This window comes from Rhinatrema bivittatum, chromosome 9, assembly GCF_901001135.1.
Source record: "Rhinatrema bivittatum chromosome 9, aRhiBiv1.1, whole genome shotgun sequence".
In the NCBI taxonomy this organism is placed as follows: domain Eukaryota; kingdom Metazoa; phylum Chordata; class Amphibia; order Gymnophiona; family Rhinatrematidae; genus Rhinatrema; species Rhinatrema bivittatum.
In genome coordinates this window covers 81,788,823-81,805,378 of record NC_042623.1, presented here as the reverse complement: position 1 = coordinate 81,805,378, position 16,556 = coordinate 81,788,823, and the positions used below count along the sequence as shown (strand labels likewise).

General features: G+C 40.5%; 1 protein-coding gene across 3 annotated transcripts in view; it reads left to right on the top strand.

Annotated features, from left to right (window-relative positions):
- Positions 1–16,556, top strand: part of PLXNB2 (plexin B2) — a 503,243-nt gene that overhangs the window by 82,868 nt on the left and 403,819 nt on the right. Inside the window, exon 2 of one of the 3 annotated variants that reach the window (XM_029617388.1) lies at positions 8,931–9,042. The exons of the other annotated variants lie outside the window; for them this stretch is intronic. The gene's annotated coding sequence lies outside the window, so the exon portion shown is untranslated. The remainder of the gene's footprint in view (positions 1–8,930; positions 9,043–16,556) is intronic. 3 annotated transcript variants of the gene reach the window in all.

Sequence of the window (16,556 nt, the reverse complement as noted above, 5' to 3'; positions counted from 1 at the left end):
CCAAATTTGTAGAAATTGCTTCCTTCGAGACGCACAGACATATTTTTTTTCCATAACCATCAATTGGTGCATCTGAATCTTCAACATGGCCTCCGTTGGGATAGCTATCCATTGAATCATTCTACATCATCGAGCAATCGCACAGGGTTTACGTACGAAAAGGAGAAGACGCCCTGTGACTAAGTCATAGTCACCTGTAATATCCAGAAGACATAGATCGGGATCTAAAGTCAGAGCAGCCCACCCAAGTGGAAATACAAACGTTTCTGCATGAAGGGGCATTCCCAAACCCAATGTAAAAAAAAAGAGCGTGCTGCCGTCTCCCCAGAAATGCACACAGATGCTTTCTGCGCCTGCCTCTGGCATAGGTACCTTCTGTGCAGAAATGTAAAGTGCAGCTCCCATAAACTCAGATGTTCCTTCGAGCAGGTCGCGCATCTCTCTGGTAGCAAGTTCTCTAGACACCCCATCACTCTTTCACCGCAATGGCACACTTCAAAGAATGATTGATTGTACATGAGAAGAGTTCTTGTTGCTGGACTGTATCCCTTGTATAAAGAATAAATACCTGTAAAAAGATCTCATCTTGCTGGTCAAATTGACGTTTCTGATGCAGATGTCTTGTCTCTACAGCAGCTATGAGTGTTTGAATGTGGACCAAAAAGAAAAGTTGCATCAGTCTTGATTTTTGTTACTGCATTAATTTATATAACAGAGCCACGAAAGTCTGAGGGTTTCATCTTTTGTGTAGGACATCTTGTTGGTACTGCGTATGCGGAAAGTCTTAAGGGGCCTCTGCACAGCCAACAGAGTCAATTAGGGATGCAATAATGTGCTAGGAAGAGAGAGAGAAAAATATATTCTAGCCATAGCATAAACTACATCTCTGTAGGTTTCAGTACTTTATAAAGAATCAGGCTGCTTAATTTTTGTTTTCCTTGACTTTTTTTTTTTTGAAAGGATTGCAAACTACAAAGTTAGGATTTTGTTGTTTTTCTTTCAGGAAGAGAAAAGAACTCTACACTCTCACAGCAAAATAAAACCTACAGTCATGCTTTGTGAGATGTTCTTCATGAAGGATTTAGGAGCATGATTCTGCTAGATTAGCCGCTTAACAGCCTAAACGTCAAGAGTCTTCTGTCCTCTGCCCACTGGAAAATCTCTTGATCTGGCCCCCCTTCCCCCCCCCTAAATATTTTTGTGGACGTTCAGCAGGAGCTGTGCTGCAACACTTGGAAAACCTTAGCATTGTTTGCTCATATACACACTCTTATGACATGAAGCATTTCCAGTATCCTCTGTTTTAGTGTCCAGCATTTAGAGCGGGGTCTACGAGAAATGGATCGTTATTTTGTATGCAGAAGCCAGCTAAGTTGCATCACTGTTCACCTGTTTTGTCAGAAGAACCATTTTAATGCTGAAGTTGGTTCAGTTGCTTTATTTCCCTTGCTGCGTGGGATTATATTCTGCTGGTAATTGAACAAGACAGTAAACCAAAACAGTTATTCAAGGTTTCAGCTGTGAAATGAAAATTGAAAAACATTTCCTTTCCCTTTTTTTTTTTTTTTTTATGTATAATGAGAACATGTGCAGCAGCAACAGCAACAACTTCATCCTGCTTTTTTTGGGATTCCAGGTTAATTAAAACCTGCCTTAACCAAGTCTACAGCACATGAGCTGTCTTTTCCCAGCTACCTGTGTGTTTCTCACATTTGTGTTTTGGGTTGGGGGGAGGGGTTAGTCTCATCCTCCTGTTCTAACTCTGCCATCCTGCCATACACAGATGGCAGTTTCCTTGTGAGTCTGGTATACGCGCATCTTGAACCACATCCTTGGGTGGTGTCTCTGCCATGTGGTGGTGTCTCTAAATGGTTTAGTTTTGCACATCCAACCACCCCCCCCCCCGCCTCAAGAAAAAAAAAAAAAAAGGAGCTGGTGATTAAAATACAGCCCCCTGGTATCATAGAAAGTAGCTTAAGTCGCCTTAAATGTTTGTGAAGTCAGGCATTATTTTTAATCATCTACCAACCCCCCCAAAAAAGGCCAGTCTTTGAAAACGTATCTAAATGAGTAGATAATCACCAGCTCCTTTTTCTAGTTTGGAATTACATTACATGAGTAGGGTGTTTTTTGGGCTTCTTGTTGGTTTAGACAAGCTTTGCACATGCCTTGACAGGTATGAATCTCACTCGTTAGCCAGGGTATGTTGGCTAGAATTTAAATCTCCTGCATCCTCTATGACATTCCCTGCCCCTGTGTTCCTGATATGCAATAGCTGAATCTGGGAATTCAACTTGGGGGGTGTCTCATATCAGTACTATGCCCACCAGTCATTGAGGGCTGCCAATTGGTTGGGTTTTCAGGATATCCCTACTGAATATGCATGAAATAATTTGCATTCAACTTAAAACCCAATTGACCCTCAAGGACCAGAGTTACCCATCCCTACACTAGGCCCTCGGATTAATTAAGAATTTATTATGCTAAACAGTAAAGTTAGATTGGAGTATCCCTTCTGCAGAATCTGCAAAAAGTAGAGAGATAATAGATGACCTTAAAGGGGCTCTGCTCAAACAAATGGTAATGGAACCCATACTTGACCTAGTACTCACTAGTGGGGTTAATGTGTCTGTTTGGACAGGTGCCCAGCTGAGCACCAGCGATATCTCAAAATAAGATACAGAGAAGTTGCACAAAGACCTAAGGTTTGAATTTAAAAAATATGTACTTTGACAAAATGAGGATGTACCTGGAGGAAGAACTAGAAGACTGGGAGAAAATGGGTGAGGTGAAACTGTGGACGTAAAAGGAGCTACTACAAAGGCAACAGATCTGTATGTTAGAAAAGTAAACAAAGGTACAAGAAAAAAGAGACAAGTTTGGTTCTCAAAGGACGTGGCTGAAAAAATAAAGGCAGAAAGAGCAGTGTTCAGGAAGAAAGAATCCTAAAAAGAGGACTACAGGGAAGAATACCTAGTAAAACTGACAGATGAAGAAAGAAATCAGGAAAGCAAAAGGTCAAGTGGAAGACAGACTTGCAAAAGAGGTAAAGTGAGATATAAAACATTTAGAGATATATCAGAGAGAAGGGAGGCCCAAAGTGGTATAGTGAAATTGAAAGGTGACAAGGAGCAATATGGAGAGAGTGTTAAATATTAAAACATACTTCAGTTCTGTAGTCGCTAAAGAAGACCCTGGAAAAGGACCACTTCTAGTTGACAAGACCATAGATGGGAATGGCATAGACACAAATCCTTTCACTGAAGAGCATGCATGGGAAGAGCTAGGAAAACAAAGTAGACTTGGCCATGGTGCCAGATGAGGTAAGTCCCAGGATACTATGGGAGCTTGGAAATGTCCTGGTGTGTCCACTGAAAGACCTGTTCAATGGATCCCTGTTAACGGGAGTGGTACCACGAGATTGGAGAAGAGCAGTTGTGCTCCCATTTCACAAAAGTGGTAGCAGAGAGACGGCTGGAAACTACAGGCCAGTCAGCCTCATCTCCGTGGTAGAAAAATTAATGGAGACTCTGCTGAAAAAATCCAGTACATTGCTGGATCCAAGGTAGCATGGCTTCACCATGAGAAATTCCTGTCAGACAAATCAGATTTTTTTTTTTTAATTGGGTAATTATAGAATTGGATCGAGGAAGAACATTCAATGTGATCTACTTGGATTTCAGCAAAGCTTTTGAGGCTTGTAAATAAAATGGGATGCTTGAGAGTTGTTACCAAGGTGGTGGAGTGGATTGCAGTCTGGTTGACTAATGGGAAACAACATATAATGGTAAATAGAACCTATTGTAAGGAAAAAACTGTGTTAAGAGTGCCACAAGGATTGGTATTGGGACTAGCTCTGTTCAATATCTTTCAGGCCAATTACAGTACAGTGCGCTCTGGCGGAGCGCGCTGTTGACCCGCGATTGGATGCGTGTTTTCGACGCTTAGCTTTACCCCTTTATTCAGTAAGGGGTGTAATAGCGCGTCGAAAACGCGCGTCCAAACCCCCCCCCCCCCCCCCGAACCTAATAGCGCCCACAACACGCAAATGCATGTTGATGGCCCTATGAGGTATTCCCGCGCAATTCAGAAAGAAAAATGTGCAGCCAAGCCGCACATTTTACTTTCAGAAAATAGTGCCTACCCAAAGGTAGACGTTAATTTCTCTGGGCACTGGGAAAGTGCACAGAAAAGCAGTAAAAACTGCTTTTCTGTGCACCCTCCAACTTAATATCATGGAGATATTAAGTCAGAGGTCCCGAAAGTTTTAAAAAAAAAAAAAAAATTTGAAATTGACCTGCGGCTTGTGGGTTGAAAACTGGATGCTCAATTTTGCCGGCGTCCAGTTTCCGAACCTGTGGCTGTCAGCGGGGTTGAGAACAGACGCCGGCAAAATTGAGCGTCAGCTGTCAAACTCGCTGACAGCCGCCGCTCCTGTCCAAAAAGAGGCGCTAGGGATGCACTAGTGTCCCTAGTGCCTCTTTTTGCCGCGGGCCCTAATTTAAACATTTTTATTTACTCTATCGCGCACACAGGCCAGTGTTCTGTGTGCGCACAGGGAGTTCGCCTGCTCTCCTGCGACTTTTACTGTATCGGCCCATTTGTGAGTGACATTGGAGAAGAGCTGGTTGTGGATGATATTAAAATCTGCAACAGAGTGGACAAGCCTGAAGGAGCAGAGAGAATGAAAAGTGATTTAAGAAAGCTTGAAGAGTTGTTGAAGATTTAGCAGCTGGGATTCAATTCCAAGAAGTGCAGAGTTGTGTATCTGGATTGTGGTAATAATTTTAGTCTTTACTTCAAATACCTAATAAAAATCCTTTCTAGATCCTAAATTTTACCTCATCTTACTTATATGATTTAGGGAATTAGTGATAAATTAACAAAATGTCTTTCAGTGCAAGGCCTATCATTTAGAGAATCAAAGGTTGTCCCTTTTGCCTTCAGCTGTCTGCAATTAAAATGGAGCTGCTTCATCTAAGGGAAGAATTGTCTAGGTTTAATTAAACTTCTCTTCCTTGAACCATTCAGTATCTCTCTCCCATCTCCCACAGGTTACAGAATCCCAGGAAAAAATGGTTTACAGTGGGCTCTGGTAGAACAAGACATGTGACAGACACCCACCTTCTCCCAGCCTTACAGCATCCTGTGCATCAACCCCCACTCCCACACAAATGTCAGAGATGTGTGTACTAGTTTGCTAGAGAAGGGAAGGATGCACAGTGATTAAGGTTGATTCCTGATGCTTTGGGAGTTCATGATGATGGTTCACTAACTAGACTTCCTCACACCCCACCCCCAAAATAAAATTAAAAAACCCAACCCTCTCAATCTGACTCACTGTACCCTCTCTCCAAGTCCTACCTACTCCTCCTGCAGGTATTTAAATGTCTGTATCTCGATAGAGATAGATATATATAGAGAGAGACAGAGATATAGATAGATATATACACACACACCCTAGATGAGAGGCAAGACAACGGTATGATACAGACATTTAAATACCTGAAGGAGGAAGCAGAAGGAGTAGGTAGGACTTGGAGAGAGTGTACAGTGAGTCAGTGGGTAAGGCAGGCATAGGGAGGCAGAAAGGAAAGGGGAGAATGAATAAGTGAATGGGTTAGGCTGGTGGGGTGGGGGAAGTGAGTGGGTTGGCTGGGCTACGGAGAAAGGAATAGAAATGGGTTGGACTGGGGGCCAAACAGAAAAAGCTACAAAATGGCTGCAAGCATGCCGACCCTCAGGCTCATTAGCAAAGTAATATTAGAAAGAAAATAAAAAGCTGCCAATTCAAATATGCCTTATAAAGCTCAAGTTAAATGGTGGGAGGGTTGAAACACTTAAAATGTTAGGTCTTCAAATATTACCTGCCCACTTGAGTTTAATGGTGGCAAGAGATTTTACATTTCCAAATTTATACTCTTGAGTTTTACAAAATTTCATATATATAAACTTCCTTCAGTCTCGTCTCATACGGCTTCCAGTACAAGCCTGTACCATTTTGGTTGCCCTTCTCTGGACAGTCTCTAGTCTTTCTGTATCCTTTCACGATAGAGCCTCCAGAACTGAACACAGTACTCTGGTGAGGCCTCACTAATGAAACCTGTAAGGAGGCATTATTACCTTAATTTTTTTTCTATTGGTTGTGCTTCTCCCTATGCATCAAAACATCCTCCCACCTTATCGCACTGTATCACTATCTTGAGATTATCCGACAACTTCGCACCAAGATCCTTCTGGTTGGTGCATACAAGTTCTTCACCACCTATTGCATACCTCTTCCATGGATTTCTGTACACCAAGTGCATGAGACTGCATTTTTTGGCATTGAATCTTAACTGCCAAGTATACGACAACTACTCAAGTTTCCTATGTATGATTTCTGAGACCCACCCCCTGTATTAAATGTTCCTGTCAATCTGAGTAATAAAGACTTAATCTCTCTTTCTTTTTTTTTTATCTGTTTTATAAATTTGCCTTCTCCAGAAGACTTCTTGCAATGGTAAAAAAAAAAAAAATTAATAAATTATCCAAACAAAACCAATGCATATGAAACAGAATAAAATGAAATAATAAGAATATGTGGCCATATAACACCTGCAGTAACACAGGTGTCATAGACAGCATACCATACTTGGGAGTATGTCGTCTCCATTGGTATGCTCCTGTCATTGGTTGAATCAGTATTAGTCTGGTCTGAATATACATTGTGAGAACCTCTTGTAGTTACAGAGCCATTTGTAGCTTTTTGCCAGATACTGCTGATGAAGCCGGCGGTTAAGGAAAGGGTGGTCTTGTAGATGTATAGTGATTGAGAGGCCAAGCCACATCTTGGTTTAGTTTTGTGGTTTTATATGATTGTTTAATAGACTGCCATGCAGAAGTTTAGACTATTAGAGGGCTGTGCTTATGTCTGGCATGGCGCCCATGGGGACAGTATATCATACATTTGTAATTCATATTCTTGAAACAGATGGTAAGCTTTTTTTTTTTTTTTTAATTTTTCTTATACGTGGAAACTAATTTTTGGATTTTTAACACATTTTGCATTTTGGGACCAAGACAAGACAAAATAATTTGATCACCTGGATTCCATGGAACTTGCTATCATCCACAAAAAGAAGCTTTTGCTTTCCATTAAAACCCACTGCAGTATGTCCAGGAGAAAGACGTGAAACATGGCCTGTACCTATACAGGCACATCATGCTTTTGGAAAACTTATATTATTATTTTAGCTTTGTGGTACTAATAGTCTCTGCATCTAATAGAAACCTTCTGTCTATTTTTGTATTTATTTTTAAATGTTTGAGCTATGCAATTTTTCAGAAAACTGTACAGAAGAAGCTGAAGAGCTGCACTGGATTCAAGTCAAGAGGCCCGACCAGATTGTCTCAAAGCATCCTCTCTATGCTTTTCCAGTACTGGATGCCTCAATTATAAAAGAGACCAGAAAATTCCATGATTGAAGAGTACCTCTTTAAAAATAAATAAATAAATAAAATCCTACCCACCCAGATGCAATATAAATTTTAAAACAGGCATGTGGGAAAATAGCAATATCTGTCTTGTATCAGTTAAACATTTTTTTGTTGTCCTGTCTTAACATTGTTACAGGTGGTATCTGGTATGTATAAAAGTCAAGAGTGGATTATAGCAGGAGTAAAGCATATGAAGAGCTCTAACTAGAGGCAAGCAACTCCCATTAGAGAATCTACAAATGTCCCTTTATCCATGGTATCCAAGAGCTTCCAATAGGATCCCCGGTAACTTCAGCTAGTTGCATTATTTTCAGTGGTATCTGTGAGTTACAATAGAAACTTGTTTTTTTTTTAGGTGACCCAACAGTTTCTTCCTGCTTCTTTTGGGCTTCCAGCTTAATTGGAAACTGGTCTGAGATTTGACTCCATAAGTCTTCATTTTCACCTGTGGGATTTTTTTGTCCTTTTTTATATTTCCTCTTAGTTTAACCCACTCACTGCAATAACCAGGCATCCTGTCAGTACCCAGCCATTGTAGGCCTTAAATTGGCCACTAGGTGTCACTGTTTCATGGTGACTGGCTCTCTCCCTTCCATGGTCTCCACCATAGACCTGAGCTACCATTCCAGCATGTCTGTATTGCGATGACTGTCATGTATGTATATATAGTTTCACAAGTTACACATTTCTAAATCTCGAGGCACAAAGTGTTTCTTTAGATTTTCAGGACCCTCATAATACAGAGCGGTTACTTTGTCTATATGACATTTCTTCTGCCTTACTGGTCATGCATAATCATCGGTCCCAACCCTAAACTCCTGGGTTTTTTTTCTTTCAGTTGCTCATAAAAAATAAATACTCCCCATGTGTTTGAACTTCATGCAGTGCTTGTTCATATTTCTACATTAGCCTGACATGGCACTATGTTTTGAGGTCAGTAGCTAGATCTCAATATAAAATTTCAGCCTGCGCTCTTGTCAGCTTGGCAAAGGTCCTCATATTGGAAACTGGCTACAGGGCTGGGACCAATGATTATACATGACCGGTAAAGTGGAAGAAACTTCTTATAGACAAAGTTAACCGCTCTGTGTCGAGTGGGTCTCTCAAATCTAAAAAAACGCACTTTGCCTCAGGATTTAAAAATTTGTAACTTAAGTGTATGCTTGTGAAACGATTGCATTGATACACACTTGGACTCCTTTTGTATGAGGTACGTATATGTATAATTTTATTTAAAATACTTATAGCCAGTTTGAATCAATTGAGCTAAGTGGATAACTATGTAACATTAACATTGTGGTGGCAGTCCTTGTCCAGGGGCTACAGACAAAAGGTCCTTCTAAAATCTGGTACATGAGTACTCAGTCTGGCCAGTAGGTGTCGCCATTGCACAATGTCCAATACTACTTTCTCTTCAAGACCTGTGAACACAGATTCTGCTGTCTCCACAGCTCTTGCTGGCTCAAGGAGCAGAGCCTGGCTTTGGGACTCAGAACTCCACCATTGCCAAACGTCAACAATAACATGTTTAATTGGCACATGTGCAGAAATTCATAGCACAGGGTAGGTACTGATTTTTTTTTTCCAAAAATATTGTTCCTGCAATATTTTTGCTGCAAAATTTGTGTTTATCTAAATGTGCATTGTTAATGATGGCAATGTTTGTTTTTGTGCGAGTTTGACTTTTTGAACAAGAACATTATATAATTAAAGCATAAATTCCTGAGTTTTCACCCACTCATAGCTTGCCATTTTCTTTTGTCAATTTACATTATAACTTTTTTTCTTTATTCTAATGTATAAGGAAAAAGTAAGAAAATTAAAAAAAAAATTGTGTATCCCATTCTGGAAGAAAACAACCTTATCTTTGTCTGTAGTAGTCTATTACAGTCCGTATGACCCCACAGCCAGTCAGATTTTCAGAACATCCACAATGAATATGTATGTGATACACAATATGCAAATGTGTCTAACTACTTGAAAATGGATCTTAATGGATTATTTTACTGATGGTTGACTATAAACAAGCGTTCAACCAAGATCAGCTAGCTACTTTTTTTTCACCTATGGTATAGTATGCTGCTGACCCAAATGTTTGCTAGGTAACAATTGTTCTGCATTGGTGTCTCTTTGGATGTGAAAAACTTCCCAAACAGCCATTCTTTTGTAGTGGATTTTTTTTTAGGGCGGAGGGATAAGGGGCAAGGGGAGAGAAATCTTCTGGATGATACATTCTCCTAAGGGAAGAGATTTAGGAGTGCATCCAGAAGAGGGAAAAGACTTTTCCTGGAACACTCTAACCTCTGGTTACATTTTGATTAAAAAAAAAAAAAAATTATATTAAACGTATAATCTTCCACTATGCACGTTTTTATATTGGCGCTAGGTATTCATGAGTGAAGCGACAAACGAAATTCATTCTGAAGAAAAAAAAGGTGATTTAGTGGAGTGCCTCGGGGATTAGTCCTAGGGCCAGTTCTGCTGCTTAGCTTTATGAGGGCAAAATTTGAGAGGCATTAGAAGAACAAGTTTTGCCATTTACAGATTACTCTGGTGCAAATCTTACTGTTGACATCTATAAGGGAGTAGATAGAAAGTTCAAGGAGTGGTTGAATGCTTGACCATTATACTTTTTTTGTATTAAATCTTAAAGTCCTGGATTTGGGGAGCAGTACACAGTGGTGAGTGAGAAGCTGATGATCGCTGACCAGCTGAGGGACCTTCAGGTAATTGTGTGTGATGATCTCAAGGCAGTGAAACAATGTGTAAGGCAGCAGGGCCAGTGCAAGGGTATTAATGCTCTAGGCCAACCTTCAATCTTATATGTCCCCCTTTACTCACCTGCCTACCAGTGGCAACTCTGACATAGCTTCCCCTCTTGCCCTGCTCAGCTTCCTCCTTACTCCCTCTCATCCTCTGTAAAGTCTTGTATCCTCCTCCCTTTGCCTGCTGTCCACAGCATCCCTTCTCTCCCTCCCCCGTCCCACATATCTTCTCTTCTCCCTCCAGCATCCTTTTTCTTTTCTTAGCTCCTTGCTCAGTTCACCAGCATCATCTTAGACTTTGCCCCTTTTCTGCAGTGCCCAACATTCTCTGTTGCTCTCCACACTCCAGCTCAAAAAAAAAAAAATAAATAAAGCTTTGGCACCTAATGGAAGAACCAGCCCTGTAAGGCAGCAGCCAGAGCCAAGTTGATGATAATGTAATGAAGCATAGGAAGATGCATAACCTGCAGAAAAAGAATGTGACAATGCCTCGGTAGAAGTATTTGGTGAGACCTCACCTAGAATAGTGTATCAGGTTCTGGAGACTGTAACTCTGAAAGGATATAAACGTATGCAGCCATTACTGAGGGAAGCAACCAAATGCTGTTGATTCTTCCATATGAGATGACTGAAGGATCTAAACATGTATAAGGACATGAGACAGGGGCTATGATATTAAATATCTCTATCTGAAAGATGCTAATGTACTAGATTGAAGCATTTTTTAATAGAAGTTGTAGAACTAGGTTTCATGATATGAAGCTCTAACTGAGCAACAATGTCAGCAAATATATTTTTTCACAGCAAGGGCAGTAGATGCATGGAACAGCTTCCTAGAGTAGGTGGTGAAAGCGAAAATAAAACTTCACGAAGACATGGGAAAAACAGAGGACCCATGACCTAGTGACATCAATTTGTGGGAAAAGCCAGCTTTGCTCCGCAAGGTGCTACACCACAAGAGGTTTCCTGGGTTGGAAAAGATAAAGTCACTGCCTGAAAGTGAAAGGCTAACCATGAGCAGGGCATGACAGGTCAGGAGAAGTTTAATTTTGGATTTGTGGTCACCTCTATTTTTTGGCCAAAAAGCAAGCTGTAGAGGAAATGATTAGAAAATTTTAGGGTTAGAATCAAAAGGGGACACATGCTGTTGATGGGGATATGTGGAATGAGATGATCTCAACTGATATCAACTTTACTGTAGAGTGAAGAATTAAACACCCTCCACATCTCATTTTCATTAAGAATATAAGAAATTGCCATACTGGGTCAGACCATCAAGCCCAGCATCCTGTTTCCAACAGTGGCCAATCCAGGCTTACAAGTACCCAAAAGCTCAACTTGATTAATAGCAGGTAATGGACTTCTCCAAGAACTTACTCAAACTTTTTTTTTTTAACCCAGCTACACTAACTGCACTAACCACATCCCCTGGCAACAAATTCCAGAGTTTAATTGTGCGTTGAGTGAAAAATAACTTTCTCCAATTAGTCTTAAATGTGCTACATGCTAACTTCATGGAGTTCCCCCTAGTTCTTCTATTTCATGAAAGAGTAAATAACCATTCACATTTACCCTTTCTACACCTCTCATGATTTTAAACACCTCTATCATATCCTCCCTCAGCCATCTCTTCTCCAAGATGAACAGCCCTAATCTCTTTAGTCTTTCCTCATACGGGAGCAGTTCCATTCCCTTTATCATTTTGGTTGTCCTTCTCTGAACCTTCTCCATCGCAACTATATCTTTCTTGAGATGCGGCGACCAGAATTGTACACAGTATTCAAGGTGCGGTCTCACCATGGAGAGTTACAGAGGCGTTATGACATCCTCCGTTTTAATCACCATTCCCTTCCTAATAATTCCTAACATTGTTTGCTTTTTTGACTGCCACAGCACACTGAGCCGACGATTTCAAAGTATTAACCACTATGATGCCAGGAAAGAGATCTAGGCGTCATAGTGGATAATACTTTGAAATCGTAGGCTCAGTGTGCTGTGGCAGTCTTGTAGCCTGCAAAGGAGTCAAGCGCATAGTAAACAAGAATTTGGAATGGCTTGGATAACTGCTTTATTTCCCTAAGCTAGGGTTGTTGGATATCATTCTGAGGACAGAATAGAAAAATGAAAAGGACATGAAAGATGGCATCAAGAGACTGGGTGATTTTGGAAGAGATCTAAACTTGTTTAAAGGGATGAGTATGGGATATGGACATCAACCACAGATACAATTAAACTAGCAACTGGCTCTGTCTGGCAGACAACAAGTAGAATAATTACTAGAAATCTAAGCAGAAAGGTGGGCACTTACATAGTGGAGTCTGGTAAGGGAGGGATACTGGATGTGAACTCAGTTGATGATCTTGTATGCACATCTACCTTAGGTGGTAGTGAACTAAGGAGGAAGACAAAAACTGTCCTGGATTGGAAGTGCTATCTTACCAGGCTTAGGCGATTGTTTAAGGCAGAGATGTTTAGGAGTGCTTTTCCTGACACCTAATTTGAACATAGCCCCTTTCTTTAACCTATTTAAGTTGTTTATTATGTTTTGAGCTGTTAATTATTCAGTTCAGAGTTTGATGTAAAGCCTGTTTGCTAAATTTACAGTTTTATGTAAACCAATGTGATGTCCCCCCTACTAATGTCGGTATATAAAACTTTTCAAATAAATAAATCCTTATGATATATTTTTTAAAGCGTTGTTCTATTGTCTGAATGACACTTTACTTGATATGCTATTTGTATTGTATTTTATTGAACTCATACGTCATCTAGAGATTTTTTTTTAAGACAACTTTCAGAAATCTAAATAATGGTCATGCTCTGTGACTAGCAGCTGGGATATATTCTGAACAGCATGGTCAAAAAACTGGGCAGACTAGATGGGCAGATGGATCTATTTCTGCCATCATCTACTATGAAATGTTTTAAAACCTATTCCTCATGCCCCTTTATCATGAAATGGGTTCTCTGGATAGGCTGGAGAACTAGAAGCCTAAAGAGCAGCAAAGTTGTGTGTGTGGGGGGGGGCTCCAAAATTGAGATACTTTAGGTTCTAGGAGCTCACGACTTTTGGGAAGAGAAGACCCTGCAACTTATGAATGATTTGGTTGATAACTGTTTCACTTGTTTCTGTTGCATCTCAAAATGACCACAAGTTGGCACTTTTAAAGAGTTAACAGTTGCTGTTTATGGGATAAATTGATAGGGGGGGGAATGGTGTGTGTATTCCCTTAAATATGGGGGGGGGGGCATTTCTGATTTGTTCACTAAGGTTTAGCATGAGATATAAAAGTAGTAAGTTTTTGGCAGGTTTTGCCCTTCTGCTTCCTGCCCTTCTTAGGGTGGACATATGTGAGAGGCACTTCCGGTGATCTAATCATCTGGAGTAGCCAGCCTGTGGGCTGGTAGGCCCAGGGACACTTCCAGTGGGAGTGAGACTCTGCAGGGGCTTTTCCCTCAAGGGGAGAGACCTGAGATTGTGGTGTGGAAAAGGGTTTTCTTCCCCCTCCCAAGGAGTTGGAATAAAGTGATTACTGTTCCTCCCTCTGTGGGAAAAGGCCAAAGACCGAAGGAGCTGGGGAAGTCCTAAGACAAAGGGCACCCAGAAGTCTGCTGTGTAGAAGATGCAAGAAAAAAAACCTGCATGCAACTGGATGAAGTGGTGTGGAAAGTGGTTGGGTATAGACCTTGAGTCGCGAATAATACATGGGAACAGAAACTGCATTTTGTCCCTTTTTGGATATGAGTAGTAATATGGGTATGGTGAAGATATAAACTCCATTCCTAAAAAAGGGTTGGCACTCGGGTAATCTTTAAGAAGAATCAATTCAGACTTACCTCTGACTTATAGGATGGTTTATAGAAGAACAAATGTGTATCTAAGGAAGTGAAAGTGTGTTCTGGGGTTGGTTATCCATTCATGTTCTGGAGAAATTGTGAGAGATCTAGAAATTTCCACAGGAAGGCTAAGAGCCTGTGTCAGTAATGTCTCATGGATAATATTGCTGCTGGGGAGATATATAGTGATTCTGATTGTTCAAATCCCATGAACTTCTGAGATACTCAGCAAGTACCTCTTACAGCATGAAAACCCAACCCATGCACTTAGTTGTTGGCTGGTAAATCCCATAATGAAGTTGAGTTTGAAGTTATTTTAACTAGCACTAATGGGAAATGGACCAGGGTTCATGAAGGGGAGTTGCAATGAATCCTCCCTGTCCTGTCAGGAAAGAGAATATGGTGAATTACCACTCCAGCTGTCTCTATACAGGTCTACTTCACCATCTGCATGATGTACTCTAAGAACCCATTAAATAAATTTAGAGGGGATGACCCGTAAGGGAAACCCTCTCCATCATTTTATATACCCCAAACAGGGACTACAGTTGGTTTCTAATGATTTGTCTATTTAAACTTGTGTTTGAGATGTGAATAACGAACATAGTGCTCCTTGTAATTAAAGGATCAACGCCCTTCAGAACATTTGCTTTCTCTTTGGTGAACATACCTCCTTGTCTAGTGACAGCTATTGTTTCTCATTTGATTTACTAATTATGCTAGACACCAAAATTACATATTTGTGTGTGTGTGTGTGTGTGTGTGGGGAGGGGGGTTAGTTGTTTTTCTAGTTTTAAATATTATTCATTTGGCTGAAAGTAGAGCTGCAATCAAGACCTCATATAATTGAGTCCTAGAAAGTAATAGGAATTTTAACAATGCAATCAATCCGAGAATATGTTCGATTTTTGTTTTCAAGATTTTATATTTTCAGTCTTTTCATATCTTGGTGATAAGTATTTATACTGTGTTTCTTCTTGAGGAAAGCTCTTCATTGTGGCTGCATATTGCTTCATACTAGTGGGGGAAGTATTTCAGTGGATTTCTTGTAGCATGAAATGTTTTTGCTGGTTACCAGTGATGTCTGTACTAAAATGATTTGGTGAGGATCACCTATTCAGAGGGCCAGGGAAGGGGTGGATGGCTGTCATTACAGTGGAAGCACTTAAACTGATCAGTCAGAGATACTGAGGGCATGCATTAAGGCTGGCAAGGGACACTGGAGCCACCCAGGCAGAACTGTTTGGAGAGGGAGGAACAAGAGCTAAAGAGACAACTGATAGGAGAGTGACTATTTTGATTGTGTGTGGTGTCTTTGCTTCACCCTCCCATGGTTGTATTCTGCGTAGAAGTATCTTCTGTTCAATAAATTCTTTGTGCAGCGTGGTTTTGTATTGTGTTTCCTAAGGTATTTATAATAACCAAATAAGGCATGAATTCGGCAATGTAACTGGACACCAGGCTTATTGAGCATCTGTGTTTCACCATTTAGGCAAAGTTTTATTGCATGCAGGCAGTTTGTTTTAACTGAGCCACCAGGCTGTAAAACTCTGTTTATGTATCACATATGATGGGGTGGGGTATTTTGCTTAATGCAAATAGTTTTCACGTTCCAATGTTCAGACATAAACATCTTCAGTGTGAGTAAAGGGCAATGAATGTGTGTCCTGAAGGTTAGCACCTGTCAGTACTACTTGAAACAAAGGATGAGAGGGGAGAATGAGATTTTTTTTTACTTTTGGGGTTCTTAGGTTATAAAGAATTCCCTGAAATAAAATATCATGTAGCAACATCTAGACTACTGCACAAATGCCTGATGATTTAGGAATCTGTTTTCTGGAGAGACCATTCCTGTTATCAATGAGCGTGGTCTTATAGGGATCTTTGCCACCATTCTGCCTTTGCACAGACAAGCAAACCTTAAAGAATGTCTCCAGTTTTAGTTTCCATTCCTCGACAGGAACCCCTCACTGAGCTTTTTTTTTCTAGAAACTGGACATTCTGTTGATCAATGGCCAAGCTATTATAAAGATGCTCTCAGTACTTGCTGATGTACTCTGTATTACAGAAACTTGGCTCCTTAGCTTTGATGTATTGCTTAATCAACTGCACATCAATAGCTGCACCATGTTTTCTCAACTTCATAAGATAAACATGGTGGGGACTACTCACACTCTCTCTCTCACACACTTACACACACACACACACACACACACACACACACACACACACACACACACACACACGACCATATTCCTCCATTAGGCTGGGGCCTTTGTTTAATATCCACTCCTCCTGGCTTCCTCAATGTCTAACATTTCTTGCTGATACAGAAACTGTTGATGCACTGTATTGACTCTAAGAACTATATTGTGCTTGGCAACGTCAATCTGCATCTATCATTTCTCTATCAACCAATATTGAAATTTCCTTGATACCAAGGATGCTTTAGATTGGGAACAGCATGGGCATACG